We start from the raw sequence: 17,408 nt of genomic DNA, 5'->3' as shown, positions 1-17,408 counted from the left end.
AGATGTTGCCTCCACTGCAGTACAGCAATTTTCCTTCAGGTTGACTTATACCATGTTGCCAACGAAGAACAAAAACATGTTCACTGGTGAAGACTGCAATGAAAGTCTTATACTTTTGAAAATGTACATGTTCACTATACTAAAAATGTAATTTAATAAAAACAGGGTTACATTATTTTGTTTTGTTTTTTTTTCTGTTACAATGGATAGATGTAATTGCTGCAATTAATTAGCCCAATGCTCTTGCCTTCTGGGGCCTTCAGTACAGACTCCTAGGGCCAAAATACAATGGGCAAGGAGGTTACAATAAACCACCCCTTCAAGCTAAAACAATACAACAACAAGGGGGAGTGTCTTATGAGAATAAATGTGTTGGCTGTACAATAATATTGTCTCCTTTTAGTTAATTAATTATGAATGAATTACACATATTCTTATAAACAAATAGTTAAGTACAACAGCACGAAACTAACAAACATACCTCTTGCGTGCCTCACATTTTATATCTCTTATTGTCGCTCTTCCCTCTTTCTCAGAACACCTCAGTACAGATGGAGAAGTACGTTACTCACAATGAATTCTGTTTTTTGTTTTCTTTATGTTGTTGTGGACACACTTCTAGTCCTTTGTGATGCACCTCATGTATAATGTAAACATTCATAACAAGCAATCACCCGCTGACTGTTGACCTTTCCCTGACTGGGGAATAAAGGGATCTGCTCTCAATTATCTCAGAGCAGATGGTGGCTCTTCATGGTAAAGGCCCAACTATAAAACTGCATACAATGTATGGAGCTCCCATAATGGAAATATAATGAACACTGTTTAAGACAATTTGAGCAAACATGAAAATATAATGTAATCTTTACTGGCCCGTAACTATACATATACTACACATTAACATGGCTATATTTAGACTGTAGATACTGTACATTATGATTGTTTGTGTGATGTTGTACAGTTTACTTGCTGAACATGAATAATGAAATATTCAAGTATACAGCAAGCATACAATATGTATGGAACATGGAAGTATGGAAGTTCTGTTCCTGACTGGTCACTTGTTGGTGGTTCTATTATTTGTGACTATACGTATCCATTATGGGAGATAGATTGCTAATTTGCTATTATATTTATATTTTCTTACATTTCAAATGGTGTTTTACAATCTTTTTCTTTCATCATAATTTAATATTTGTTAAAACAGGCATTAACAGCACATATTACTTGCCAGACATGAAATGTATTTGTGTTTTGTGCTTAAACTATATTTATATGCGATTATAGGAACATCAACCGTATTATGACCAAATCCTTTCTAAACAGCCAAGTATTGCTAGCCAACCCTCTGAAGCATGGTGCCAGATTGTCATTACTAAACAACATTATGTCTTGAAATATTATTATGAATGGATGAGAAAGTTAAGGACAGTATGAACATGAGGGAACAGACATGTTTTATTTAAAAGACAGTGAAAGGCTTGCAACTCTGCCGTTTACATTCAAATTCTCTCCTATCAAGGATGGTTGTCATCATGTAACAGTAATTAATTCTGCTATGCAAATACTGCAATTGTGATCTGTTCAGTATGAAAGAGCAAGAATCATCCCCTTTTTATTCGGAAGGCTTTGTTTGTCTTTTCTGTCTTTAAATGGAAAGTAGATGAAAGTCAGAGAAGCACACAGAGGGCATTGTGCTCTCAAACCCAGCATAAACTGCCTTGCACCCCATGGCACAGAATGCAGCCTGAAAGAGTGATATAAGAACAAACAAGCTGACAGCTGCTAACCCTAACAGAGCCTTACTTTTTCTTGGTGAGGACGTTTACCTTTATTTCAGGGGTGAAGAGCAGCCTGTGTGCTAATGTCAGTTTTGTTTAAAGAAAATATCCTTTTAGGCTTATTAGCAGTGGAATAAGTCCATCTTAAAAGAAAGCTTTGCTTTTAACAGTAGACAGTATGTAATATATATGAGGTAAGAAGTATCTGATTTTAAAACTGAAATATTTCTTGTTTTGTTAACATTTATACTGTGTTTGATAAATGTACTTTTTCAAGGGATTTCTTTGTGTTCAACATTTGTGGGATACCACAGGTAATTTATTTACAAGTTTACTGTTATTATGATTACAATTATTATCATAGACCTACAGCCTCTATCAGCAATAATAGTTACAGTGGGATTTTAGGAGGCAAACTGTTTAGATGGATGGTAATAGGAAAACTTTGAGACTGCTCAAAGTGTAAACCAGTAAACTATAATCCTGAATAAGCTTACCTATTTGTGCACATGGGCAGCAGTGATGCTTTTAGCCAAGATTTAGTGAAGCTTTAAATGTATAGTCAGGTTTTGATCCTAGATGATCCCTTTGTTTAGAAAGGTTTGCACCTGCCCTCTGTGCATAAGCACAATGAGATCATGTGCACTGAATATGCATTATTTTGACTCAATGTGAGTACAGTGTATTTCTCTGCATCTTAATGAGACAAACAACCTCATTATGATTCACTTTTTAGCCTCTGAAGAAACTGATAACCAATAACTACTAAATGAAAACGGAGAGCAGTGGTTATAATAGTTGCAGACAGCGAGATGTCAGCTGGTGGTTTACTGGAGGCTGCATAAAACAAGATTAGTAAATATCAGTTGGGTTTGTGATGTACACTTTTATGTTCCAGGCACTGCTTAAACTAACAAAAAAGAAGAGTAATCTATTATAACAGAATCTTAATGTAATTCAAATACTCCTGTGATGCAGAGTTCCACTGTACACATAAACCCTACATTACCATTTTTGATTCTAGGAGTTTTTTTTTTTTTATATATTTTTATTTTAACCCTTCATCAGTGGCTGTGTGGTAATAATACAAATATCTCAGAACTCTTTTAAGATCGCAGGATATCCCTATATGTGATTAAACTTAAATCGCTTACCTTTATTTTGATACTATTTCCTTGTTTTTTTCACATATAGCAAACACAGCTTCTGCTTACTGGCAGAATAGATTATTGAGAATTGTGGGGGAGCTGAGGGAAATGTTTACACTGTGTATCACTACTAAAATGATTGATTTAGCTCTATGGAGACAATTTTCATAGAATCAGTGCCTATGTATGTGTAGTACATTCATTCCAGCTTTGTATTTGATTAGTTAGTTCTTTACAGTGCCCTGCTTATTAACTCCGACGGTATATTATTGAAAAAATATGATTTTACTCCATGAGTATAAAAAATACATCTTTCATGTTCTAGTCTAACACTATTGTGCAACCCCTGATACCACAAGCAATTTGGAGTAAATGCGCCCCCCTCTACAGAACTTTGAAACTTTGATAACAGATTACTATTGATAGCACAGTTTTGTCTATAAAAAAAAAATAAAAAAATTTAAATAATGCTTGGCACCTCCAAAGCATTATTCTCAATAAAGAATTGTTTAAATAATAATATAAACCATTTTTGTTAATCAGGTATATTTTTCTGTGATGCATTTGCACGCCTTTTCACCTCCTGTGTGAACCCAATTATTGCCACTGACACAAAAGCTTTGGGGGTACTCAGGGAGAGAAATGACAGAAGACAGTGCAGAATTTGGCACTGCTGGAGCGGAGGAAGCTGCCAGCACAGCGGGATCAGCCGTTTGAGCTGCAGGGTCCAGCGATGTAGAGGACAGATAGATACATGAACATAGCGACAGGCAGACACAAAAAGCAAGACAGAGAATAATGGCATGATTTGGGGTTTAAATAGGGCGATTGGCAGATATTATTGGCGGGACAGAAAGGCAGGAGGAGCTCTAGCCCTAGTTGCGCGAGACTCGAGCAAAATAAGATTGCCCCTGTCTCGTAAGCTTGCTAAACGTCTAAAAACAAACTCTACCACCAGTACATGAACACAACGGAACACTATCTATACCCAAACAAATAATGGCATGTAAATGTAAAGTTTAAACCTCAGAAGACAGGGAGAAATGTGTGGAAAAGCAGAATAAACAAATAAGCGACATAAATTTAGTCAGAGATTACCTCAGTCACATGCCCATCATGGGATTTTAAGCAATTTAGACTAACAGCAGAAAGCAGAAGCTCTTAAGTGGTGAGGAAATCAACCAACTTCACCCTACATAAAAGCCAAGCAAATGTGCTACTCCGATTCTTAATAACAGTAGATGTGGTTTCCCCACACAAAAAGGTTTTTTTTACAAAATAAATAAAAAAAATACTGAAGTTTAAAATTATTGTTAAAAAATTAACAATTACAATTGTTAAAAATCAACACTACTAGTTCTACCATTTCTGTCTGTTAAAACACGATGCATTATAACAAACAACATACACCAAAACTGCATATAATGCTAGAATTCTATCTCAGGTTTCAATTAATCTAGCACTCTTAGGATTTACAGTATCACCAGAAACCACTGATAGACAGCCTTATTATGCACAGCTGGGTGTATATTATTATAAATATTCTATAAGAGATGACTATATATATATATATATATATAGATATATAAAGACTATATATATATATATAGATATATAAATATGTTATGATAATATCATATTATTGACAATGGTTTTACCATGAAATAGAGTATTTTTTGATGATATTTGTTGGTGAAAAATTAAAAGTGGTTCCATTTTAACACACTTCACTAGTCAGCTGTTTTGCCAAACCCCTATAAAATGCCTTGTATTCTCTGATATGTTAAACATATCTGATTGGTACTTTTAATTACCCACATTTAGACTTCAATACAATGCAGTTAAGTAAATCTTTTTTATTACTAGGTTTCTTCTAGGAACGGTAAAGTGTAACAGGGTTAAACTTTCTTTGCACTTTATTTTTTTTTCTATTTAAGATTTTTCGTTTTTTTCATTGCACTTTGATTATTTGATATCAGTATTTTTTAAAGCACTTGTGAATTTGTGAAAGGATATCATAGTGTAATTAATCAATTAGTCCAATCGTGTATAGCCGGATACTTTATAAAGCTTGATTAAGAAGAACAAGAGAGAGAAAGAGAGAGAGAGAGAGAGAGAGAGAGAGAGAGAGAGAGAGAGAGAGAATTTTAATTTTAATTTTAAAATCCCTTTATTGAACAACAAAAAAGAAAAACAAGACATTAACGTAACATAAATAAAACTAGTAAATTCCAGCACTGGTCATAATAAACAAGAATAAAACACACATAAAAACCGAAACATAAAAAAAAAAAAAAAAAACATTTAAAAAATGAAAAATTAGCCATCTTCACCCACTGCACACACCTCAATACATCACCTTGTCATAAAATTATCCATGTCATTTATTATGCTGTAATAAGAAAAAGTCAACTTTTACCCTGGTTACAACCAGAACTCTAAAAACACAAAAACCATCATCTAGACCAGTGCTGGATAGTCTGTTCTTACGGGATTTTAAAATCGCGGTGGAAAAAGGTGGAATTCAGTTTCCACGGTGGGGCAGAAGGGGCACTGCTCCCCCACACCTGGGTCGACTCGGCTCAGCCAGTGGCTCGTGGCGACGATGCTGTGCAACACTCGCCACTGCAGGTCCCCAGAGTGCTTTGGCCGAGGCAGCTTGTACAGCACCCTCCAGGACGGCAGCACAGACTCCTCCATCGCCAGGTGAGCCCACCATTTGGTATGAATCAGGTCTTTAAGTCTGAGATAATGCCAGGTCTTAACCACAGAACTGCCTCTTCTCTGCAGAGTGAAAGTCTCTGCATCCAGGGATAAGAGCATCCAAGTTGTTAATCACAAATACATTCCCCCTGAAGGATAGGCAGTTTAGCAGCCACCGCCAGCTCTGTAGCCTTCCTGCTACCTTCTCCAGTATCCCCTCCCAGTTTCGCTGCATGAATGCCTCAGTTCCTAAGTACACCCCGAGAACTTTCAGTCCAATCATATTCCACTCCAACATCTGTGGCAAGGAAAGAGGAGGCTTTCTCAGCCACCTCCCTCCCTTCACTTTTGCCCCAATTCATCCTCGCTGAGGAGGCGCTTTCAAACTCCTCATGCAGGACTCCAGCACCACCACGTCTTTATCATTGGTAACAAACACATTCAGGTCGTCAGCGTACACTGAGAGATGGTAGGGCTGGGTGGAGGGGAGGGCAGGTATGGCCAGGCCAGCGAGACGCTCCGTCAGCCGCTGTAGCAGCGGTTCAATGGAGATGCTGTAGAGCAACCCCAACAGAGAGCAGCCCTGTCTAATCCCTCTCTGCACTGGGAAGGGCTGGCTCAGACAAAAGCAAAAAATATTAGAATATAAAATTCTAATATATGAAATAAAAACAGGACCGAAACCAAATTCCTCTAGGGTACAAAATAAAACGCCATGGTCTACCCTGTCGAAAACCTTCTCCTGGTCAAACGACACCAGCCCGAAATCTAAGTTAAAAAGTTTAGATACATTAAAAAGATCTCTGATTAAAAACAAATTACCAAAAAATTGAGCCTTTTGGTACACAGTATGTCTGGTCACTGTGTACCACAGTACCCATACACTCCCTAAGGCAGCTGGCCAGAGCTTTGGAGAAGACCTTATAATTGCAGCACAGCAATGACACAGGGCACCAGTTCTTTAGCTCACAGAGGTCTCTTTTTTTGGGTATTAACGTCAGTACTGCCCTGCGGCAGCTCAGAGGCAGCTCTCCCTCTGCCACAATGGTGCTATTCCATTGGAGAGCTGTGTGACAGCAATCGTGAGTTCCTCTAGTGTGATGACCATGTCCAGGTTGTGGCTTTCCTCCTCACCCAGGCGTGAGAGACCTTCCAACAGTCGCTCCATTTCCTGCTGGTTGCAGCCCTCAGCCTGGTACAGATACAATTCCACCGCAGCCTGATGAAGCTCTGCAGGGCTTGAGAGCTCTTTCCCCCCAGGCAGCCTCAGTGTAAGCATTTGTTTTCTTTCAACTTCTTTCTTCACCAAGCTGATGAAGGTAGTCGTGGGGGCATCCATGTCTCTTAATTCCACAAATCTTGCTCTTACCAAGGACCCCTTGACCTCCTGCTCCAACAGGCTCCCTAGGTGCTGTTTCCTCTCCTTCAAGCTGCGATAAGCCCCCTCCATGCTCGACCGCCCAGCTCTCTCTCAATCTCTAAAATCTCATTCTCTAGCTGGCTGGTCATTGCATTCAACTCACTAGTGACATTCTGGGTGAATTGCTGACAGAAAATCTTAATTTGGATTTTCCCCACATGCCACCACTGTCTCAAATAAGAAAAAAACATATTTTCTCTTCTCCAGTTATTCCAAAGCAGTTTAACTGTGAGTCTTGTAATAATGTAATGTTAAAGTGCCAATAGGAAGTGGAGTGCTGTGCAGTGGGTAAACACAAAACAGTTGTGATGAGGTGATGATCAGATAAAGATGTGGGATGAATACTGCTACTAATAACTCGATTAAGGTGGTGCTTTTGGGTGTAAAATCTATCTAACCCTGCTCCAGACAACTGGCCATTATTTTCTTAATCCAAATATATTGTTTATGTCAACTAAATCATATTTTGTCAGCATGCCAGCCAGCTCACTCACAGATTGGAGATTGGGTTCATCATGAGTCCTTACATACTTAAATACTTAAAATCTAGAGTACAGTTAAAATCCCCTCCCACCAAAATAAAATGCTCTGGATCACACTTCTCTAAAACCTGGTTGAGTTTTTGAAAAAAATAAATCCTGTCTTTGCACAAATTAGGAGCATAGATAGTAAAAAGATAAATAACAACACCATTTAATTTTAATTACATTTTTAAAAGCCTCTACAGACACCTCGTCTACTCCCAACCTGGAGCCATGACTTAAAATTGCCTTCCCCTTCCACTCTTGACAGCCAGTGTGCTTGCTTCACTGCTACTGTCAGAGTAAGTTTCCTGCAATAGAATAAAATTGGCTTTTTTAAACTCAATAAAATTAAATAATTGGGCTCTTTTAAAATTATCACGGCAACCGTTTATATTTAAAAAATTCAATAAAAACTTACTTATGAAGGAAGAAAAATAAAATGTCAAATATAAATACAAAAAACAAGGGTAAAAGCTTTAACCCTTTGCGGTCCATTGATTCAATGCTTGTCAGGCACGTCAGGTCCAATTTATTTTCACAAAAGCTGTTTATTTTAAACGCGCTATTTAGAATATTTTTTTCTTTTCTGAGTCAAACAGGTTTAAAAGACATTGAATCGCAAAAGGACACTCAGTACTGTAGTACCAGCCAAGCCCACCCTTTGTTCACTGTATTTTTCACATACCTCTTTATAGACGTGCGTAATGATAAATCCTCTCCTGATAATTCGTTTTATCACTAAACTCCTCAATAATGTGATCCAAGACATTATTTTATTACTATAACATCTCAAAAAGCTCTGCAAATGTCTGTGATATTCTTTGAGTTCTGGATGCAGAAGCAGCTGACTCCTTTGTTCGTGTCCGTTTTATCTCTGCGGTGCATGGGGCTATCAGATACTCCCTTTTTTCATCTTCATTCAGCTCCTATTGGTCTCACTCGGCCATTGAAAGGTTTTCTCTGCTTTTTTCAGAGAAAAAACTACTAGAGACCTGTGCTTGTGAACAACGCTGTCCGTAAAATTATCTGTTTCATAAATGCAAAAAGCATATTTTACCTTGAAAATAAAAACCTTATTTCTTCTACTCATAAAAAGAAAACACTATTAAATACAGTTTTGTTAAGAGTGATTAGCGGGTTGTCAAAGTTTTGATTTGGTCCCAGCCTAAGGGAGCAAAATTAGGAAACAGAACATTTTTGATGCTCTGTTATAGCATTGGCGTAGTTGGATTACTGCACGGCACAGCGGTGGTGTTTTAGTGTAGTTGCCCCCGCTGATGCTGTGATTTCCACCCCCACCCCCCCATTACAAAAGGAGCATTAATTACTTTAGGCAATAAAGCCATATTTCAAAATTATTTGTATTATAGCTATAATCCTTATGGTGTATCCAAATTAAAAGAGTTGTGGTATATAAAAAGTAAATTACAGAATGGTGGAAATTCACACAAAATATTTTAATTCAAAGTGAAAACTTTTAATCAATTATTAGAATTAATCAGACACATTTTGAATGAAACAGCTGGACAATGAACATATCTTTTAGGATTTATATTGTTCTTAACACTGACAGACCGGTTTGACCAACTTGCTGTATTTATTTTAATAACAATAGCTGTAGCCTTGTAACCCAGCAGTTGCACAATAGAAGAGATTAAAGCTGGTCTTTCTTGACAGTGGGAGCACCATGTTGAACACAATGGCAAACGGCACAATCTAAATTGAGATTTTCAGAGTATGTATTTAGAAATAATTTATCAAGCATAGCTCAGTATTGCATTGTCCTGGATCTGATAAATTGTAAACAAATCACATGAAATTCATGGTCGATGACCTTTTTGCTAGAATGTGGATCACAATCCAAATTGTCTGTCGCTATTACTACTGGACAGCACTCTCTTTAATTTCCATACGACATTTGAAAAGGCCAGATGCAGGCTAAGCATGGGTTAGGAAGAACATCTCAAATTAAACTGTACAATGGGCAGACAATCTGCAAACAACCAAATGTTTCTGAGGTGAGCAAGTCATCTTTAGTAAAGAAGATTTCTTCTATTCATTGACTGGCTGTAAAATGCTGCAAAATTAGGCTAATTAGTCATATTCTCTGTGACAAAACTAGCACATTAAATGATGAGCCGAATTACACTGATAAAGTTTCTGCTTCATTGTATATCAAGACAAAACCACTGTATACTACTTGCGGAAATACAATTAGCAATTAACAGCGTACAGTATGCATAACCAGGAGATATTTTTTTTATATCTGGAACCGATGCTGAAGACTTCAAAACAGGCCCTACGGTATATTTATTTTTTTAAGACCATTATATATATTTTTCAGTTTTTATTTCCCTTATAAAATGTATTATGGGATGGTAAAATAAAAGCAAAGTGTTGTAAGCAATATATAATTCTATATGTTTATACATATTTATATTGATATTTTACAAATAACTTTCTCTATTCTGGGTCCTCTACTCTGTGCTACCAACATAAATAAAACCAGTAAATTCCAGCACTGGTCATAATAAACAAGAATAAAACACACATAAAAACCGAAACATTAAAACCCACATCTGGGAGTAGGAAGAAAACAACAGAAAAAGTCAAACAATGGTTTATTTAATATATAGCTATCTTTCTTAAATTAAAATAAATAAATAATGTAGCTATGGCAACTGTGATGTGGAATTTTAATTGTAGTGCTGCTCTGAAAAAATACAGATTTGTAAGAAACAAAAAAAAACATTTCATTTAATAATTTCTGGAAGTTTATTTATTTCTTGCGGAATTTGAATATGCACATATAAAATATGTGGCAATTTTTCAAACCTGACACAAGAAACAAAGGTGCAGTTAAAAAAACAAAACATGATTTTAAAAGCAGCATTTACGTTTATGAAGCAGTAGGATACTGCAGAGTGCTGCCTGTATAGTGTCACCATGGAGATGTGCTACAAGCTGTAGTGGAAAGATGTGATTTATATCTAAATGTCAATGATGCTGTGAAAAGTCAAACAACACAACATGCTAAAGTTATTAAGCCTTTGGTCACAAGAACAATCTAATATCTACGGTATGAAGTGCACCTTTTGTTTGTCAGGTTTGAAACACATACGCGGATGACAGTAAAACAATAAGTACATAGTCAAATTTAAAACACAAAATGAATTCCAGAAATTATGAAGTATGAGGTATAGGCCTATGTATTGAAAACAATGTTTCTTACAAATCTGTATTTTTCAGAGCACTAAAGTTAATGGAGCCACCTTCCATACATTGCCAATAGCTGGAGGTATGCATTATATTTTGAATATAACGAAACACAGCATTCACACGAATTGTTCAATGAATGTAAATATTTCCAAATACTGCATTAACAAGTGGTGCTATTAAAGATCCCAGCTCAAACTCCCTTCAAAATCACACCACGGAGGGGACCACTCAGTCCTATGGAAACGTAAAGTACTTTGAGCCTGATTCACATACTGACCAAACATTTAAATTGGATCAGTTTGTGTGTCTTGTAAATATTCTGCAAGATTCTTATAGTATATTGTTGTACAGGAACGTATAGTATTTTGGGTCTTAATAATTGTAATAGGAAATAACATACACTGTTAAAAAGTGCTACTACTTAAACTTGCAGATAAAACCTTTGCTCAAAAGATATTACATGTGATCACCTTGTAGTAGATTCCAGTGCTGTGAGCTCCTTGCATAATTCTGATATTGCCATCCATACGAGGCGAAACCTTTTAACAAACATACAATCTGTGAAACTGTTTAAATTTTTGGGGGGTCTGATTTGGAGAGGACAAGATTTCCCCTGCCAAAGAATGGCAGACATCTTCTTACTGCAACAGTATATAGGAATGGGGTTAATAGCAAGTTTTTGTTAAAATGCTGACTTGGTTTTAATAACGTTCCAACAAGTTTCTAGACTGTGAATTGCACGAATTGTCTGATTAACAAGGGAAAGCCCCAAATGCATTCACAAAGTGCGGTTAAGAAAATTTGTCAATAGCACTAATTAAAGCGCACAGACTGACCTTTGTGGATTAAATAATTTGCTGAATAAAGCACCGAGCAATATTAGCACCGATATTACGACAGAGATGGTACTAACACCAACAAAAACATTCTGTGAATCGGGCCCTTTGTCCTTTACATTTGCAATTTACTGTATTTCATAAAAATCTGTCCAAAAATGTCTTCATAAACAAAAAACATTTATTCGGTTTAAAAAAGGATTCATATCCTCTGTAGTTGTCTTTGTCCCATATTAATAAAACTGTCTCATTTACCGTGCCAGTAATAGTGTTTAACATGACAATGTTTCATCGGGTGATGCATAAACACCATTTATCATCAAAAAACAGCATTCTTCATGACGTTAGAATAACATGCCCTTAGAGTTAAATTTTCTCATTAGCATATTATTGGTCTGATTCATAAATCTGTATTGTGCCATTAATTAACCCTTACCGACATCATAATTAACACGTGCCTCAGATCAGGCGGTTAATGAGATGTGTCTTAATAGTATAATTTCCTAGCTTAATTTCTGCATTTAGAAAATGTTTTTAAGCCTGTGGTAATAATAAAAAAAAGTATATGCTTAATTATCCAATAATTACTTAATTTAAGTATTTTGTTATTTGTAACACATACATTAAATTGCACTGTTATTGTTAAGATGTCTGCACAAGATAGGCTACTTACTGGTTGGAAAACATAAATCACTCTTGTAGCCTATTTGTTGCTCTAAGAAAATATCAGGCTTTGATGTGCTTGTGTGGACTGTTAATCAAGAGGAGGGAGATATCTTGGAACATGATTCAGAAGTGAAGAAGACCCCGCAGTAGCTTCTGGCAGTATACAATCTCCCTTTTTACAGTACCAATCGCATTAACCCGATCATATTTTTTTCAGCCACAGAACCTTGTATTTCTAAACAGCTGATCTGCGTTGACAAGAACGTCTTCTTTAATGAATGTAGGTTTTCTAACTTGTAGCACCTTTTTGTAGAGGAGTCCCTTGCTATACAGACACCGTTATGCCATAAATTCTTACATGCCTGATGTCCTGATCATAATCAATTTAGTGTGTAGGAATTGCATAGGAATATACTGGGTGAAAATAAACCCAACAGATACAAGTAGTTACTAAATTACTAAAATTAAGATGATGATTAAAAGGGGGCATAGAAACAAACTCTACAGAGTTTAAACAAACTGAGATCGATCGGTTGGAAAAGGGCAAGAAGCTTTCAGAAATACTGCTTGGCTCCACCAGTTCAAAATGCAAGATGTGGACTAGAATATTCTGACTCTGAAGTCTCATGCCTAAAGAAAACAATAGTAGTAGGTAGGCTATGTGCTACTTGTAGCCATCTGCACACTGCACAGTTTTCTATGTACATTTAAAAATTATGTATTTCTGTAAAGTGTGTGTATAAGGTACAGTAGAGTATCATAATGTGTTAATGTGGCACTGTGATCTGTTTTGTATACTAAGTAGGCTACAGTAAAAGAAGACGTGCTAAAATCATTTCGTTTCAATTTAACATGTTTTTTGCATTGCAAAGTGTGCTACGTTATTCATTTGATTTTACTACTGTGCTGTACAGCTACAGTCAAACGTTTTTCATCACCTGGAAGAATGTTAGCATTGAGAAATAATGTTTAGCATTTACCATAAAAAACAATGATATGATCATAATTTTGATCTTTTATTTAACCTCATGTAACCAAATACATTATAAAATTATATTGCATACGTCTACTGGAAGCCATAATAACAGTACAGGATTTCATGTCAGATTTCGAAATGTCAATTTTAAAAAACAAGTTTCTTTAAGTCAATATTTTTACCAGGCCCTTCAAAAAATGTCATCAGCTGTTGATAGATATCTTCTCCCCGTATCTGCTCTATAAGAGCAAGCAGTGTGAGCTCTTCCTCCACAAATTGTTCTCCTTTTTGAAAACACACCAAACTACGAGCTGTGCTGTGTCAGAGCGATCAGTAAACTTGCCTAGTGCCAGACTGAAATATTCAGCATTTTCCAGGTCATTGCAGAGTTGAGAAAACAAATCATCAGAAATATTTTCCACATTGTGGAATCTGACACTTGTCATTTTGAGATCTGTTTTATTATGTCACCCTGTCTCCAAACATGTCCTGTAGTCATAATGGGACGGTGTAAACAGACGGTGTATGCCATTGACATCTTAAGTAGGGGACACAGCTCATTTGCATACGTCTGCCAATTGGTTAAATACAATCTCTCGGTAACAATACGTGACAGTAAATCACATCTAAACCCATTACTGTCCAGTAAAATAACCAGGCAGTAGTTTTATACATCATGCATTAAATACTGCCCAGTAATCTTTTTAATGGACAGAAATTACCACCATCTTTTATGAATATGGTCCATTATCTCTAGACAGTTGACCTGTTTTATTAAGTGCCCTCCTTTTTGGCCTGGGACAGCTAACTGTGCCTGCAGTCAGTAATCTAGTGGGTAATGACCACTACATCAGATATTAATGCTTAATTATTTTCATCTCAAACTAATAGTTTTAGACTGAACTGCACTGCATTTAAGTTTGTTTTTTTATATAATAGTTTTATATAATACTGCACAGGTGTCATCCTCTGGCTCAACAGTTGAAATACATTGCAATATCTCTGTTAAAAGTCAATGTGAGTAAACTCCTGCTTAAAATGCTATGAGCTATCTTGGGCTTTTTCCCCATCTGAAAGGACACAAGGGATTTAATGACTTCATTCTTTGCATTTAAAAGCACGACTCAAATGAGAAACACAAGTGTGGCGAGGCAGCACCATTAATTTCCCACTGAGGTAAACATAATGCAGTGCCAATCTTTGTTATATCTTTCCAGCTCATTTCACCATTTATCAACTTTTTCACATTAGTGATACACACGATCGATAACTGCCACATACCAAGCAAAATGCAATGGTGACAGATCAAAATAGGATCTAAAGTTAGAATGAACCTAAAGTAATATTTTTAAATCACTACAAATGCAACAATTTATTTACAGTAGCAAATGCCTTTATATATGCTGTAAAAGTACACCAAAAAATGTACTTTTGCCATCCAGCTGCGACTTTTAACAAATGACCAATTAAGGACTTTTTGCTAACATTCCAGATCATTATGGACCAATTAGAAAATGGACTGGAGATTTCCTTTGACCTGATTGATCAATGCAAGGGCTTTAATCTCTGGTAAACAGCCTCAAATGTTATCTTTCAAGCTATGTTTAATCACTCTTCCAAATCAATCAGCTGGAAAATCCGTAAATACAGTATTCATGTATTTTACCTTTTTTCTGCTTGAGGAAAGATAGTCTCCTTTCTTGTACACATGCCCTATGAATGTTGTCTGTAAATGAAGACTAGTTCTGCGTCTGCTGTCCTAGCTGTCAATTTAAATTTAGTATATCAAGTAAAAAAATAAAAATAAAAAAATAGAGAATATTGTATCCAGGTTGAATGACAAGTTGAAGAAATCAAACAACTGAATGCAGTCTGATTACTTTCAGCAATTTTCTCTTCTATAACAAAGCCAGGAAGGGGGCTTTGAATAAACTTTATGAACACACTCTGTGAACAAGCTACTTGTTAGCACATGGACAACTAGGTATTTGTAATTACAAAAAAATGTGTACCTGAAGGTAACATAAATTATTAAACTTGCAAAAATGCACTGAAATCCTAATTTAAAAATAAGTTAGCTGTATGTTTACTCTTTTATAAGCAGTTCACAAATCACGTTCGCTTTTCTGCATGAGGTACCTGAACTAAAGAACAGCTCCATGTAAGTAGAATCTTTTTTTAGTATTGCGTTATTGTTTTGTAATTGGAAATACCCATGAAGCATCCATCACTGGGATAATAAAGCTCGGGTGAAGGCTACCAGACCTCAGAATTCTGAACAAACTGCATTACTCACAGAATAATGAGGACAACGTTTGTATTTATTAGCAACAAAAACTAGTGCTGGATAAAATCATGAAAAAAAAAACAGAAATTGTAAATGTTATTTTGTTTAACATATACATTTTATAAAAGCCATAGAACCCTCATAAGAGGACTTTATCATCGGGCAAGGCCCTTCGGCGTGAGGCGTTTAACGACACGAGGTGGGCTTTACTAGGCGGTAAAGCCCTCTTCTTCAGGTTCTTTTGCTTAAATAATATCTGTAATAAAGCGGTCGATCAGCAGGTTGCCAGAGTTCTAAACTGCAATGGAATGTTAAAGGGAAAAGCAGGTTCAGTGCCCACACTAAACAAGTATGCTGACTCGTCTTGAGCACAAAATTACTGTTTCATATATCAGACAAAAAAAAAGCAAACAATATTGGACTTTGGAAAAACAAAATGTTAATGGACAAGGTCAACAGTATGTGCAAAGTGAAACTTTCAATCTGTTTTTAACAAAGGCTGCATTGTAGCCCACATCAGGACATCGCCTATGATTTATTGCTAGCTTATGGATGTTGCAGTGTACTGTATGTCACTATGTGAGCAACTTCAGTGCCTTGGGCATATAAGTGTTGTAGGCACTGTACTGTACAAAAAACAGGCAAAAGTTAATGAAACACAGTGAAGTATCACGTGACTGAAGTACCCACAGAGATTTACTAGACTTTGCAATTCAGTTTAATCTTTTATTAAAAAAAAAAAAAAATCTAAATTCCTGCACCAGGGTCCCTCATATAACGCCAGCAACAAACATTTATGGCGCCAGTAGACATGTTATTTTATTTTACACATACACAAGAGAGAAGGTTTGTGTCGTGTGGGAAGTTTAACTACAGAATCTGCAGTGCGGGGCTAGAGAATTTAGCACCAGTAGGCTCTTTGGTGCTAAACTTTCAAAACAGTTTAACACCAATTTTCAAAATGATTTGCACCCCTGCATTACTTCCAATAGCTAGATATACAGATTTTTTTTTTTGGGGGGGGGGTTATTACTATGAAAATCTTCAAGCGTTCTACAAAGGAGCGACTTCGAAGCTGTCTTGAAAAAAAAGGCCTGCCTTATAAAATGCAGGTTTTACAAAGCTTGAGAATGTGTTTTTATACCATGTTAAGTTACACACCCTCTATGGTGTTACAGAAGCCCATATTAGGGGACGAGATTACTGTGATCAGCTGTGTTGCATTAGACGTGGGCAGGTGTGTCCAGTCGCACTGATCATGGGGTGGAGGCTCCTGATATATAAAGGCTGTCATTCTGTGAGTGCGGTTAGACGTAACATGTAACCTGAGCTGCTGTGTGTTTTGTTTATTTGTCCATTGTCTACTTGCTTGGTTTTAATAGGACCGGGAAGTGACTAGGAACTGCTGCACCACTACCAGTTCACCCAAACCCTGGAGCAGTTTACCTTTGCCCTGAACACCCTGCACTTCAGCATGGGCACTTGTCACCACACCAGGGAAGTGCCCCCAGAACCGAGAGGGACTCGTTCTTTTGGGACTTTTTGTTTAACATTTCAGTTCTTTTGGCCTGTGAGCCCATTTTGAATAAAATACACCCCGACTACCATTGCTGGTATCGGGGCTATTTGTACCAAACCCGTGACTTTGTGACATCATTTTTACTGCACTCATCACACTGACACAGAAGGTAACTGCATTAATCAGGGCAGTCAGCACATACAAGGAGATACTATAGGTATACATGCTGTGAGAAAAGCTACAGGCTAAATCCTGACAGTTTGTGATCTGAAGGCACCAGCATTCACACTTCTGTTGGCAGACTTTGCTTTTTATATTTGTGCTGTGAT

The 17,408-nt window shown here is 36.6% G+C and overlaps 1 long non-coding RNA gene across 1 annotated transcript; it reads left to right on the top strand.

The window, feature by feature from the left end:
* Positions 1 to 1,811: 1,811 nt before the first annotated feature.
* Positions 1,812 to 17,196, top strand: LOC121328166. Its single transcript, XR_005951649.1, has 2 exons — positions 1,812 to 1,975; positions 16,943 to 17,196. It is a non-coding gene; the product is annotated as an uncharacterized LOC121328166 (long non-coding RNA).
* Positions 17,197 to 17,408: the final 212 nt, after the last annotated feature.

The sequence above is a fragment of the Polyodon spathula genome, chromosome 2 (genome assembly GCF_017654505.1).
Source record: "Polyodon spathula isolate WHYD16114869_AA chromosome 2, ASM1765450v1, whole genome shotgun sequence".
Taxonomy (NCBI): Eukaryota; Metazoa; Chordata; class Actinopteri; order Acipenseriformes; family Polyodontidae; genus Polyodon; species Polyodon spathula.
Note: the sequence above shows the minus strand (reverse complement) of the source record. Positions and strands in the feature narration are given on the sequence as shown.